This window comes from Ochlerotatus camptorhynchus, unplaced genomic scaffold (assembly GCF_037179485.1).
Source record: "Ochlerotatus camptorhynchus isolate MF236.1 unplaced genomic scaffold, CSIRO-AGI_Acam_v1.1 ptg000086l, whole genome shotgun sequence".
NCBI classification, from domain to species: domain Eukaryota; kingdom Metazoa; phylum Arthropoda; class Insecta; order Diptera; family Culicidae; genus Ochlerotatus; species Ochlerotatus camptorhynchus.
In genome coordinates, this window is record NW_027040576.1 from 2089890 (window position 1) to 2106008 (window position 16119).

The following is a 16119-nucleotide window of genomic DNA, read 5'->3' on the forward strand; positions in this document are numbered from 1 at the left end:
AATTTACATGATTTTTTCTAAGTGTGTTATTTAACTTCAACTCTATATCTGAGCTTTCAAAATCTTCTGTACACACTAGAAATTTTTTAAAGAAATCTGTAAATTTTTACCGAAATCTCAACAGCTGAACGTTCGGTTAACAGTTTCGCAGATTTCCTGTAATGTTTCACAATTATCTGCGAATTTTTCACAGATATCTGTAAATAATTACAGGCAAACTATAAAATTGTTTACCGAACGTTCAGCTGTTGAGATTTCGGTAAAATTTTACAGAAATATGTTAAATAATCTTAGTGTGTAGGTATTAAAACTCACCTTTCCAAAGTTTTTTTGCTTCAAGGAGTGCGTGTTTTTTTTGCAAGCAAAATCAGCTGGATGAATTAGAAAGAATGGGTCCAAAGTACACACAACATAAAAAGTAACAAATAAATAAAGCCCAAGATTGAAAGGGTGCTTAGCAAAATTTGAGGACGATGAAATTAAAATCGCTTGATTTTTAATAAAAATATATTTTTGGGATAGTGAAATACCATTTTGTTTATCATTTTTTTTCAAGAATTCAATGATAACATTTGATTCAACATAATCACAAGGTGGCCAGCAAACCGGGAAAACCGGGAATACCGGGAAATATCCGGGAATTTGAAAAGTAGCCGGGAAAACCGGGAAAAACCCGGGAATTCAGTTAGAGAACCGGGAAAAATTAATTAACCATAATACCATAAGAACAAATTTTTACACCAGAATTTCAGAATAAACCATTAAAGCAGAGTGATCCATTAACAAATGAATGTCTTGCTCTATTTGTTGTATAATTTTCTTCAGTGGCTCTCTTATTGTTTTTAGAATTTAATCACTCAGCAATATTGGAAATTGATTTTTGTCGTCTCAATTTCAGCTGTAAAGTGCATGGTCGTTAATAGAAAATTTTGAAGATGCTGGACTTTGGTAACAAATATTTGTTATAACCGAACTGAATTAATCTTTTTCGGGGTTTTAATTTTTCGTTGTTCAAAATTCTCATGATATCAATTCTAGAATTAACTTGGAATTCTGCTCTGAATTATCCTGAAATTGTTCGGAAATAACCAAAAAACACTCCGCGTAATAATTACCGTTTAATTCTTTTTGGAATTTCCTTGCAACCCCTTCTAAGAATATAATTAGAATCCTTCTTAGAATTTCCTTGAGCCTATCTGGAGGCTTTTATTTCTTTGAAAATCTTTACAAAAAATTATTTTAACTCTATTTAAAACAGCAGAAATCTTTCGAGTATTTTACAGAATTTCTTTCTAATTATCAGAAAAATTTTTGCAATAAATTTTGTTGGAGTTCTGTGATGAATCTTTCGCACTAGGGTTGAAATTATTGCCAGAACACTCTTAGAACTCTGTTTCTTGTTGAATTATGATCATAATTTTCTTGAAATTCTTCTTAAAATCATACATCATACAAATCTCCTCAGAATCACGTAGGGATTTTCCACAAAGTTTTGTTTTTCACAACTCCTTTTTAAATCTTCTAAAATTACCTAACCATTCAATTCAGAACTTACATTCTTCTCCACAGAAATCCTTCGAAATTCATCTAACAATTTCTAAGGATTTCATGTCAGAATAATTCTGGAAATCTGCTCAGAACTTCTCCATCGAAAACTGTGTGGGAGTCCTTCTCAATATTTGTTTGAAATCAACACTTTGAATTCTTTTAAATATTACTATAAATTCCAGGGTTTTCCCGCTAGATTCTATAGATTGTTATGTAATATTTTATAACCCTTAAAATGCTTTCAAGTCTCAGAGCGTGACAATTATGACTCCACGACTCATATTTTTTTTTAAAATCTGTGATCTTGATTTTTTTCAAAATCTCACATTTTAATTATTTTCACTCCAAATCTTGCATAACGAAGATTGTTATTAATCACAAATTTCTAGTGCTAGTTTCAGACTTTACACAAATTTTAAAGCTCCAGAATCTTGTGAATCTTCTTAAATCACTTTTTTATGTTTTCAGTAAATTCCTTTCAGCACGTTCTTAATTTTTTTTTTTGTTGAAAATGGTTGGTTGGTTGGTTATCTTTATTAAGGAGATTTTCAGCCAGACGCTGGTTCATCTCCGCGTTGTTGAATATTAACAACCGGGAAAACCGGGAAAAAACCGGGAATTTCAAAATGAAAATTCACTGGCCACCCTGTAATCAACAACAACATAAAAAGAGTTCGGCGATTTTATTTTCTCCTTTGGTAATTTAGGCGTTTTGTTTTTTTAAATGCTTTATAAACAAGTTTAAATGAGTAAAAAATCGATATCAACTTTGAAAAATCGATTCTGTCAAACATCGAACAGAAAAAGGTCGGATGAAAAAAATCGATTTTTCGAGGCGAAAAAATCGGTTCTGTAAAAATCGCATCGACATCGCCCATTCCTAGTGGTGAGTGGTGGTGTTCGGTCGTCATCAGCAGCAGCAGCAGTGCTTTCGGCGCTTGGCGTTCTCCAGTACATAATGAAAGCCTGCCGGCATGCAGCTAGATGCATGCTCTCGATTCAGCCTTCAATTCTACGAAGAAAGAGGACGAAGTCGCACCGCTACTGATCGGATTCAGTTGTGCGTCGTGCGCCACAGTGGGCCATCTATTCCAAGTGCATCGCCCTCGTTCCAAACAACATACAGCTCGCCAGCTTTATCTGTATTGAACACCCTAATAGTAGCTCAGCATTACTCAACTATTACGACAAAACGTTCCTTTTCAGAACCACCATAAATAGTTTTTTTTTCTGGACATTTCACAAGGACATTAATCGGATATCAGTTCACATAAGTTTCAATCTAACATACCATGTATTTCTAAGACAACCCACAATTACAAAAACCAAAGTTGGTCGCGGCATGAAAGTGGTTTGATTTTGATCCAGAGATGATGGATTTTAATTCGTAAACGCCAATCGATTGGAAAGTTTTCTACAAATGAGAATAAGACTATCAATTTACAAAAGGTCACTATTGAAAATTGAACGAATGTGCAACTGTTGCGATGGTGATCAAAATTATCACCGATTGCCTGCAAAAAGCGCATTCCTTAGCACAGATTTAAAAATCGAATTCCCTTCTGTCTCGCCGAACGGTGTTTACTCAATCACCGTGCGTGGTGAATGGTGGTGTCCGATCGTCATTAGCAGCAGCAGTGCTTTCGGCGCGTGGCGTTTACCAGTACATAATGAAAGGCTGCCCGCAAGCAGATAACTATCAAGGCTGCCCACAAGATCCCTGGATTCACCGAAGAAAGAGGAAGAAGCCGCACTGCTACTGATCGGATTCAGTTGCGCGTCGTGAGCCACTGTAAACCATTTATGCCAAGTGCGTCAACTTCGTTCCAAACAACATACAGCTCGTCAGCTTCATCAGTGTTGAACACCCTAATAGTAGCTCAGCATTAGGTTCCTAGATTCGCCTCAATGCATTATCAATGCATGAATTTGTATATTGTGTGGCAAGCACAATGATACTCTATGCCCAGGGAAGTCGAGAAAATTTTCAACCCGAAAGATTCCCTCGACCGGACCGGGAATCGAACCCACCGTCTCTGGCTTGGTAATACCGTGCCTTTACTGACTAGGCTATGAGACCCCGGTAGAAAACTCATCGGTAATATTAAAACAATGCAGCGGTTGTACTAAAAAGTTGATTTACTTTTTTTCCTTCATTTGTTTTCCGTCGATCTTGTTTTCCGTACTGAATACCAGTGCTACCGACGCCAGGGAGCCAGCTCCCACACCTGGACCCTATCATATTTACCCATCAACTCATGGACCGGGGACCATCCGAAGGAAGGCATGATCAGAGATTTTATGCCTCAGAAATACCCCACAGGCACCAACTGGGATTGAAGCCAGGGCCTTTTGGGATGAGAGGCAATCACGTTTACCACTAAACCACCGGTGCCGCAGTTCATTTACTGTTGGCATCGATTCCATGTTCACACAACGGTACCATTGGAAATATTTAAAGAGTTTTAAGGATATAGATTTTAAACAACGAAAAGAACTAAGCACAAAAACAAGTGAACGCGGTCGCGGTCCTACATCAACCTTCCGTTCGTGCCCCTAGGCACAGACTCTAGGACTTTTGTTTTCATTTTCATATCTTTCATGTAAGCTTTGGGAACTTATCTAATAAAATTGGGGAAAGCTATATAAGAAAAGTTTTGTAAACCTGTTAGATGACAAGAAAAAAATTGGGTCATCTTTGGGTTACGATAAACAATTTTCGATTAAAAAAAAAAAAATTTGTTTGCTTCGATATAACGTAACTCGATATAACGTAACGTTGCTTTATATCGAGGTACAACTGTATTATTAATTACAGTTCCTAGTCCTATCAGGCCTGTTTTAGCGAATGACCACCTTGGTGGGATTGGTTTGTTTGAAAATTTGAAAAAGGAGACTACTTATAACTACTATTTACAACTACAACTAACCTACAACTACAACTAACCTACAACTACTATGTACACCTATCCTACTATATACAAATTGCTTATCAAAGCATGTTCTGATAAATTACATTTTTGTGCAAATTTAGTCTTAATTTCGTTAATTTTGGAATCTATTTTGGCAATGCCTGCCTCTTCATGTAAATTTGTTATTCTAGTGTCGAAAGGACGATCAAAAACCATCCTCAGCACTCTATTCTGAGCGACCTGGATTTTGTTCCTGTGAGTCTGTGCACATGATTCCCACACCGGAGCTGCGTAGAGGATCGCAGGTGCTATGATTTGTTTGTAGACGACCAGTTTCTTCACCCTTGAGAGGCGGGATCTGCGGCAAATCAGCGGATACAGACACCTAACCAAGGCAGAACACTTGACTACTGTTTTCTCTACATGCGAACGGAAGAGGAGCTTTTCATCGAACAACATCCCGAGATAGGTAACTTCGGTAAACCACTCAACCCTTGTGCCATCCATGATTACAGTACAAGATGGAGCCGGTTTCAGTTTGGGCGATTGCCGATGGAGGAACATGATCGCTTGTGTTTTGGTGGCATTGATTTTGATTTTCCACGTGGTGGCATAATCAGCAAAGGCGTTAAGGCATCGTTGAAGTTTGTTCGTTATTTCGTGAGGCATCCTTCCTTTGACGGCTATTGCGGTATCATCTGCGAACAGGAAAAACACGCAACCGTCTCCGAGGGGGTAATGTCGGAAGTGTAAATGCTGTAAAGCAAGGAGCCCAGCAGACTACCTTGCGGGACTCCTGCTGGGATCGAAAACGTGTCTGAGAGACAACCATTCAACGATACCTTAAACGACCTTTGCTGGAGGTAGTTACGGGTGATTTTAATAAGATGTAAAGGAAAGTTGAAGTTACAAAGCTTGTACACAAGTCCATCATGCCAAACATTGTCAAACGCCTTTTCAACGTCTAACAAGGCCATGGCTGTGGACTAGGATACAGCTTTGTTACAATTTGAAGGGACAACATCTGACTGGTCTTATAGAGCTTCTCGACGTCTAATCGGCGGGCACTACTGTACAATTTAAATCCAACGAGTGCGCGCAAGAGGGAAACATATTAGTGGGAAAATACACCGCCGATTCATACATGTGTGATAGATAGAGAAAGACGATTAAGCATCGAAAAGGTCTATTGGAATATTGGATGGTTCTCAACGCACCCCTGGCGTGAAATGGCCCTGCGCTGTTTTTCATAGCTTTCCGATTGTCAATTCGTGAATTTAAAAATCAGCATTGCTAGTTCAGCGCTTGAGCTAACATTCTGGCACATGATATTTCCAGAATTAGTAATGGATAAGCAACGAAAAACTGCACGGAGCCATTTTAACCCAGGGGTGCATTATGGGCTATTCTCCCCTACATTCCACTATTTTGCGTCCGATTTCTTCTTCTGATCATAACTCCCAAGCTAAACATAAAGCCTTCTTCTGACTGACAGGGGTCAACCGACATGCACGTATCAACCATATTGATCGAATAAGCCATCTCGAAAAAATCTTGCCTTGATTAAATTGGGAATCGATTGGGCTTTATAGATTGGGAATGTTTTATACAGGTGAGATAGCTTGTGTGGATGGCTATCGGGCGCAGACGGCAGGACGTGTGAAAATCGATTCTAATACCTATGTTACGCTAGTAACAAAGGTAATACGGCGGAATCTCGAACACCAAACGTCAGATCGGTATGAAATTTTTTCTGCAGGTAGATATGAATGAGGTCTTTCCACTGCTGCAAATTTCACGTTGATGGGATGTACCGTTGATTTGTAAAAAATCGATAACTAAAATCATTCTATCCTGTAAATCTCCGGAACCGGAAGTCAGATCGGTATGAATTTTTTCCCCAAGTACATATGGATAAGGTCTTTCTACTGTTAAAGAAATCATGTTGATTAAGTGTACCGTTGATTTTTAAAAAATCGTTCACTAAAGTCATTCTGGCCTATATATCTCCGAAACCGGAAGTCAGATCGAGAAAAAATTCAATAGCGATCAATGGCGCAATGGGGCCTATCAAACGAGATATCAACCATATTGATCGCATGAGCCATCTCGAAAAAAGCTTGCCTAGATGAAACGCGTCCACAGACGCGCATACAGAAATCAGCAAATTTCACCTTGCCGGGTCGATTTTTTAAGGTTTAATTTGATTTTACGATATCGTAATCAAACTGTCGAGCCAGATCGCGCCGAGTTCTATCGATTGGGAATGTTTTATACAGGTGAGATAGCTTGTGTGGATGGCTATCGGGCGCAGACGGCAGGACGTGTGAAAATCGATTCTAATACCTATGTTACGCTAGTAACAAAGGTAATAAAGTCGCTATTAAATGTCAAGTCCGAGTTTTACAAGATATGTGAATCATCATCCCCATGAAAAAATTCAAGAGACAAATCAATTACCATTCAATTCTAGATAGCGGCTATCTTTTATTACCCTTCCCCTATATGAAGTCATGGGTCCGCGACATCGTCGTCCCCATCGTCGTCGTGCTTCATTAAGATTGCACTTCTCGTGTCCTCCGCAGGAAGCAATCTGTTTCCGCCAGTGGAAAATTAACAGATTAGCGTGAATTTGTTTTGAGCCTTAATGATGCCGTTGTAGCGTAACAAATTGCTATCTAGCTCCTTCGCCTTCGCCACTGCTGGCTGCTTTGCGACGGCGACTTTGGCTCAGCGGGTGATTTTCGATATCGGTCTAATGATAATTTATTTGCACGCGGTTAATTTGCCATCTCGCAGCCGGTGGAATCACAGTTATTTTGTTTATTGCGTTTTTAGACCCGACCAATTGGGCTTGATTGCAATTAGTCGTTTGATACGTGTTTCGAGTAGGCAATTTTGGTTCATCTAGCTGGGAGTTTCATTGAGATTCCCAATAACTCACACCCACCCACACGAGCATTGGGAGTCACCTTCGCCGTCGTCGTCGTCGTCGTCGTGATCCAAAACACTTCCCATGCATCGGAAATCTGGAGAGCCCTCCTCCGCAAAAGCCGGAGGGATAATTACCACTTGGTGCAGCTTCGAAAAACGCTACTCGATCGTTGTTGCACGGTAAACTGATTTACATCCACCCATAAAGCAGTCAACTGCGAGCGTGCGGTGCTGTGTATATTGACAGCGGTACAAGGCCAAACCACTCTATAGCTGGTGGTGCCGATCGCCCACGCCAATCGCCCCCGGAATAATCACCATCAGTCAGTCAGATGGTCGATCGGTTTGCGCGGCACAACACCACTTTCCAGAGAGAGAGAGAGAGAAGGCGAGCGAGGGTGCCACCGTTGCAGTTGTTGTTGCTGCTACAAACAGGGATAACATAAACTACTGGAACGGCTCGGAAAGCTCGCAGCTAATCTCTCCTGCAGAGTGTGCGCGTGGCGATCACCCAGGGAACCGGTTGTCGATCTGAATGCATCTCAATTAAGCATTAATGAGCTTGAATCACACCAACTACTGGAGTTTAGCACGCTCGTTTGCTTGCTTGCTTGCTGCCCTGCTGATGAGATGCAAGATCGGTGATCCACGATAATCGCCGAGGCTGTATCGGACGTCTTGGTTGTATTTTAAAGCGCATGTTCGCACCTTTCCCAGAGAGCCTTTGGGTTTGTTTGGTACATCAAGGGCACATCAAGCGTTGGTGACAAGATCGACGCATAAATCTTTGTGGACGCCTACGGTTGGGGTCCGATAAGTGTGTGGGTATGAATGTGAAAATTTTATCACGGATATTTAGGCCGTTCGCAATGCTGTTGTATTTTACATGGACTGTTTCAATCTGAACAGAAACGCACCCCTCGCAATGCTGAGTTGCAGTTTCATTATTTGAGCACTAGTTAGCACCAGATTTGCAACTGCCCGAATAATCTGTTTTATTTCTGAGCGTGAATGGAACTCTGTTTCAAATTTCTATGGATGTATTTGTAGAGCTTCTAATCTGACGGATGGGAGATGGCCAGGGGAAAAAGAGGTGACGAAACGAAATGTCATTCTGTTATTGTTCGGAGTCGACAAATTTGAAGAGCAAATAAATTTGCTTTATTTCGTAAACATCTCTCAGGATACCAGATGACTAGTATTTTTTCCAAAGATCTTCAGGTGTTCAGAGATCTCCGAAAACTTGGTGGAAGTGAGGCAATACGTTCTAACGTGTACGATATAGCTGCTAGTTCAGCAACGTATACCGAACACGGCTTTTGAAGCTTGTATGAGGCGCTATGAAGATCGTGGAATGCTCCAAAACCAGTGGACGCATTTATCACCGACCCATTTGTGAAAAATCTCTTCTCGGTGGGGACGTGGCGGTATTTGTTCGCAAAAATAGTTGGGACCATCAGGGAACGGTGAGGCTCTGGAATTCCTAGAATCTCCTGCCTCTTTGTGAGATCGAATCTCACGGAAGAACAACTGAAATGATGGGAGACAGCGCGATTGGGGTTGAACGAGGAGGGGCCGATGTCCAGAGTCATGTACTCGTAGTACAAGCTCATGCATCGTGTTTGAGGATTCCGCTCTAGCAGCTTCTCAAAGTTTTCGATCACCAGCGGGTTCATGACTTCACAGCGGATGAGGAACCAGAACGATAAATCCGCAAAACGATTTGTTACGGGGAGGACGCCCGCAAGAACTTCAAGACTCATGGTATGCGTCGACTGCATACAACCTAGCGCGATTCGAATGCAACGATATTGAATTCTTTGGAGCTTCAATATGTGCGTCCCCGCCGCCGATTGAAAGCAAAAGCTACCGTACTCCAAAATCGAGAGAATGGTGGTCTTGTAAAGTCTTTCCAGATCTTCCGGATGGGCTCCCCATGAAGTGCCGGTAATAGAACGAAGGAAATTGCTTCGCTGTTGGCATCTCTGCCTCACATACGCTATGTGTTTTCCCCAAGTGCACTTGGAATCGAACCAGACACCTAAATACTTAAACGACATGCTGTGAGTGATTGTTCTACCCATGAGTTGAAGCTGAAACTGTGCTGGATAAAGCTTCGTAGAAAAAAAACAACCATCTCTGTTTTCTCTGGAGGGAATTCGATACCCAGATTCATTGCCCAAGTAGACAAATTATTCAAGGTGTCTCGCAATGGTCCTTCCAGGTCCGGTGCTGTTGGTCCAACCACGGAAACCACGCCGTCATCTGCAAGCTGTCTTAGCGTGCAATTTTCGGCCAGACAATCATCAATGTATTTGACATAGAAGTTGTACAGGAGGGGACTTAAACATGAGCCTTGTGGAAGACCCATGTAGCTGATTCGTGAAATTTCCGAGTTGCCATGAGAGAAGCTCATTCGTTTCTCGGACAACATATTAAACAGCAACGCAAGGCAGTCGTTCGTCCCTTTCCCCCTACAGAATCCAAATTGCGTATCTGAGAGTAAGCCATCCGCCTCGACCCACTTGTCCAGACGAAGAAGAATCATTTTTTCTAACAGCTTCCGAATACACGACAGCATCGCGATGGGACGGTACGAATTATGATCCGACGCGGGTTTACCGGGCTTCTGGATGGCGATAACTCTCACTTGTATCCAATCATCCGGAACAACGTTGAGCTCCAGGAATCGATTGAACAAGTTCAACAATCGCCTCTATGTGACGTCTGGGACGTTGAGCAGGTTGAAATTGATTCGATCCATTCCCGGAGCCGAGCTATAGCATGAAAGAAGAGCAATTGAGAATTCTACCATCGAAAACGGGGATTCCATGTCATCCTTTTCCAGCGGTGGATCGAACCGGAACCGAATCGGGACAAACCTTACGCGCGAAGTCGAAAATCCACTTGTCCTCATTGACCGACGATGCCGCGTTACGCATTCTCCTGCCGACATTCCAGAGCGTTTGCATGGAAGTCTCACGCGATAGTCCTTCGACGAACCGACGCCAGTAACCGCGTTTTTTGGCTCTGACCAAGCTCTTAAACTTTTCCTCTAGCTCCGTGTACCGCTCAAATTATTCGCGAGAACCGTATTTACGAAATTGTTTAAACGCGGTAGACATCTCGTTATTCACGTTGGTGCATTCCTGGTCCCACCACACAGTGGGAGGACGTTTGCGAATGGTAGTGCCAGGAACAGGCTTCGTTTGGCTTTGTTGATTATGATGAGTACGAATTACATACCTTTTGTAAAGAAGCTTGTTGCAATTGGTTGTCATTTGGAGCGTGAGCCTTAAGGTTTCTAGACAAAGCGTTATTTTGGGCCACCCTAATTGGAGTATTGAGGTAATATTCGTAATCTGCATGTCAATATACCAAACCAATCAGGCTAAGGCCTTGTTGACCTCTGCTGTCGGAAGAAGTCGTCTATACTCTACTCGACCCATTGCCACACGTCGCCAGCCTCGTAGTCTGCGAAGGGTCCGCATGTCGTCTTCTACTTGATCGATCCACCTTGCCCGCTGCGTGCCTCATCTTCTTGTTCCTGTGGGGTCACTTTCGAGAATCATTTTCACTGGGTCGTTGCCCGGCATTCTTACGACGTGCCCAGCCCACCGTAGTCGCCCAGTTTTTGCAATGTAGACGATGAATGGTTCTCCCAGCAGCTGGTGTAATTCGTGGTTCATTCGCCTTGTCCACGTTCCGTCATCCATCTGCACTCCTCCTTAGATGGCACGCAACACCTTCCGTTCGAAAACACCTCCACGATCACCGGTCTAATCACTTCGTGCGGCGGCGAATGTTATTCCACCGGCGTCCTCCGGAGTCCAAAGTAGGTACGATTCCTTGCCATAATGCATCTTTGAATTTCTCTTCTGGTATCATGTTCCGCGGTCACCAGTGAGCCCAAATACACGAACTCATCTATCACCTCGATTTCGTCACCGTCAATCTGAACTCGGGGTGGGAGACTAACATTGGCTTCCCTAGAACCTCTTCCTTTCATGTATTTTGTCTTTGATGCGTTGATGGCAAGTCCAATCCGTCTAGCTTCAGTCTTCAGTCTGATGTACGTTTCCGCCATCATCTCAAAATTCCGAGCCATGATGTCGATGTCATCGGTGAAACCAAGATGCTGGATGGACTTCCTGAAGATCGTTTTTTTTTTCAAAATTAAAGAACCCAATGCGTTTACTTCAATACCCTTACAGAGTATAATTGTGTAGGTTCACAGGTCAGTAAAGGGCGAAGAGGGCGACACATCTAAATCTCAATTCTAGATGCTCGAAAAATCTCAATCTAGCGAATGAGTCTTCAAGAAATCTTCTATCATTTTTCGCATCTACTTAAATCACGCATCATCTTATTGCAGGAAATCCTCAGAATCGTTATCAATCTTCTTTTAATCTACTCAGCGTGTGAGCAAACACAAAACAAAGCGTTAATCTAAAAAGAAAAAAAGATAAAATATTGCCAATGTAGGGAAAAATTAGCATTTGGAATCAGATTATCAGCGGTACTAGCATGCTGCGATTGGCAGTTGCGTTCTTATGTTTTCCCTGAAATGGCAATACAAACATTGGAAACTGCCAAGGGGCAAGACAGCTCCTAATCATGAGCAATTTCAGAGTTGCTTTTTAGGCACCTCGAGTAACTCTCAATGCTCAGTGAGCAAGATCGCTGTCATTTGCTTTCTCACATTTCACATCACAGCAACATTTGAAGATGCACCTTCATGCGAAGCTGAAAAGCTGCTGTCAAATAAAAAAACAATAAAAGCGGAACTCGGAGACATTTAAATCATCTCAGTTTAATAGCCTTCGTTCGATCCTTACCAACCGTGAAGGTGTAACGGCGCCGGTGGTGTAGTGGTAAGCGTGATTACCTCTCACTCCAGCAGGCCTGGGTTCAATACCAGTCAGCGCCGCCGGGATGTTCTGAGGCATAACATCTCTGATCACGCCTTCCTTCGGATGGGTAGTAAAGCCGTTGGTCCCCGGTTCATGAGTTGATGGGTCGATAGGTAGGGTCCAGGTGTGGGAGCTGCCTTCCTGGCACGTCGGTAGCATTGGTGCTCAGCACGGAAAACAAGATCGACGGAAAAAACAAACCAAAGGAAAAAAAAACAAAAACCGTGAAGGTGAAAGGAACCTGTTGCAACCATACACTTACGACGGTCGAATGCTGAACTGGTTGATAAAATACTCAAAATCGATACTCGTCGAAGCAATTCCGTCCCATCGCTTGACAAACCGCCGTTGGATGGAACTGCGAACAGAGCTCTGAATTACCACGGCGCCTTTCTGCTGACGGGGGACATCCATCCACGCTTTTGCTGGGCCTTCCGGATGGTCGTGATTTGGTCCCGTTTTTTGCTATACACCACCGAGATTTTTCTGCGGCCGTCGACCGAAGTCTCCAGGAGAAAGTCCACGAAGAGAATCTGTCGGCTTGATCTGTGCTTCGTCTTCCTGACGGGTTTTCACTTCGGTTTCGTCCGGTAGATCGTTAAAGGGTTTGAAGTTCAAACGATGATCGCACTCACCGGAAACAGCAGCTACTTCATCGTCATCCTTCTCTTCGGCTTCGGCAGTGGCAGCGGCTGCACTGATGCTCTGGCTGAACATTCCACGGGGTAATGGTTTGTAGTGTTAACTTCGGAGCTGGAATTGGGTGTTAATCGGTTGTTGCCCCACCGGGGAGATATTTTCTATACCGGAAACTGTGGCGGCGGGTGCCGTTGGAGGGGTCATGGTTGAAATATTACTAACTACTCTATATTTGCCATGGTGCCAACGGGAAAGTCGGGCAAGTGTTAGTCGAAAGGGGATCGGAGATAGTTATTACCACATTGACTGGTGATGCCTTTTCCAATGGGACTGCGGTTACGACTGGAGAAATCGAAGATGCTGGGATCGCTGCATTATAGGTGGAATTTCAGATGTTTAGGAGAATTTTGGAGAGCTTTTTTGATCGGAGATGATCCTTTCGGAGTGACGACTGCGACTGGCTGCTGAGAAGGAAGAACAACCCTTAAAGCTGGTTGGAAGTGTAGGTTGTTATTGGTAGTAAGCAGGCACCAGCACAGGTTCTTCCATAATATTCCAGTTATTCGAAAGGCTCAGAATACACTTGGGATTACTTTATTTAAAAACAAACTTACCTTACCAATCAGGCTAAGGCCTTGTTGTCCTCTGCTGTCCGAAGAAGTCGTCTCCACTCTACTCGATCCATGGCCACACTTCGCCAGCCTCGTAGTCTGCGAAGGGTCCGCAGGTCGCCTTCTACTTGGTCGATCCACCTTGCCCGCTGCGCGCCTCTTCATCTTGTTCCTGTTGGGTCGCTTTCTAGAACCATTTTCACTGGGTCGTCGTGCGGCATTCTTACGACGTGCCCAGCCCACCGTAGTCGCCCAATTTTTGCAATGTGGACGATGGATGGTTCTCCCAGCAGCTGGTGCAATTCGTGGTTCATTCGCCTCCTCCACGTTCCGTCTTCCATCTGCACTCCACCGTAGATGGTAGGCAACACCTTCCATTCGAAAACACCACGAGCATAGTCCAGGTCTCGTGGCCGTAGAGGACCACCGGTCTAATCAGCGTCTTGTAGGCAGTCAACTTCGTGCGGCGAATTTTATTCGACCGGAGCGTCCTCCGGAGTCCAAAGTAGGCACGATACCCTGCCATAATGCGCCTTTGAATTTCTCTGCTGGTATCATTTTCAGTGGTCACCAGTGAGCTCAAATACACGAACTCATCAACCACCTCAATTTCGTCACCGTCAATCTGAACTCGGGGTGGGAGACTAACATTGTCTTCCCTAGAACCTCTTGCTTTCATGTATTTTTTCGTTGATGCGTTAATGGCAAGTCCAATCAGCCTAGCTTCAGTCTGATGTACGTTTCCGCCATCGTCTCAAAGTTTCTTGCCATGATGTCGATGTCATCGACGAGGTCAAGAAGCTGGATGGACTTCCTGAATATCGTGCCACTCGTGTCTATCCCAGCTTTTCTGGTCACACCTTCTAACGCGATGTTGAATAGCAGACACGAAAGTCCATCACCTTGCCGTAACCCCCTTCGAGATTCAAAGGGACTCGAGAGTATTCCCGATACTCGAACAACGCACATCACTCGATCCATCGTCGCCTTGACCAATCGCGTCAGTTTATCCGGAAATCCGTACTCCTGCATAATCTGCCAGAGCTAATCTCATGATTTAAAAACAAAACTGACGTCTAATATGAGACGTATATGCTTAAAAAGAGCGAACGGAGTAGGCAGAGTAAATATTGAGTTACATTGAATTACTCACGAGTTACTCGCTGCCAAAAGGCAACTCAGAGTGTGATGTGCATCCCTACATCTTCAACCCATAAATAAGTACAAGTCAAAAACCTCCATGTAAGCACAGCAAGTCATTCCACTTGAACCAAAACTCACAGGTCATATTACGCATAGCCAAACGCGACCAAATGTGCCGGTTGCGCCACGGCGTTAGAACACAATTATTTACACTCTCTCTCTCTCTTCTCGTGTTCGACCGTTCGACCCATGCCAATGCAGTCTCGATACCGATAGGTGTCATATTGCACAACTGGGTAGGACCACCGGGCACCGAAATTACCGACCTAGCGAAGATGCATTTTCCAGGCACGCTACTCCAGTTGTCTCACTCTGACTAATAGGTTAATTACGTTAAGCCAAGAACTGTAAAGAATTGTAAACCCTATATAAACAAAACCGAAACCCAAAAATAAAGATTCATAACCAATCACTTGAAGACTCTTGACTGTAGTCCTTACTGGTGATAGCTTTTCAGCTCACCATAGTTTGGATACTACTAAGAAAGAAAGTCCTTCTCCATTGGAATGATAGAACCTGTCACAAGAGCAAGGGGCAAGACAGCTCCTAATCATGAGCAATTTCAGAGTTGCTTTTGAGGTTCCTCGAGTAACTCACATTGCTCAGCGACCCAGATCACTGTAATTTGCTTTCTCACTTTTCGCACCACAGCAACATATGGAGGTGCGATGCCGTAAATCTGCTGTCAAGCAAAACAACAACAAAAATCGGGGACTACCGGCCTACAACTCCAGGCGAAAAAAAAAAACTCCAGGCGAGTATGGTTGCGATTCTGAACTTTCGATCCTAAATTTCCTTCGGTTTCCAGCTCCCGGGATCTTGGTGAGGAATAAAATCGACTCGTTTTTCTTAGCTGTTGGATTTGATCGTAATGACGTGACTGGATGACCGGATCTATGCATCGCAACCTCGGATCACTTTATGCCGTCTTCAAGTGACCGATCGCGCGGTGATGGCGTTCTGGCTGCTGTCTCAACTAGACTAACCAGCTACCTAAGTACCTCGCCCATTTCCAGTCTGCTGGAACAACTCTGGATTGTCGTGGAACTTCCACAAAACATTCTCAGTATTGGCGCTGTCTACCTGCCGACTGCACGATCATCCGTGAGCATCATCGTTAGGTCTTGATTGAGCCCCGCTCTCCCGCACTACAATTTGGCGACTACAACCAAGCTGGTTTACAGTGGCGCTTTACCAACAGCGGCACACCATTTATTGACCCACTGCTATCGCATATGCCGGTGGCTTGCTGTACTCTTTTGTACGGATTTAACTTACACGGGTTTAGTCAAGTAAACACTTTTCCCAACCGAAACGGACGTTTGCTAGATCTTATCCTGGCAAATGATTTCGGATTAC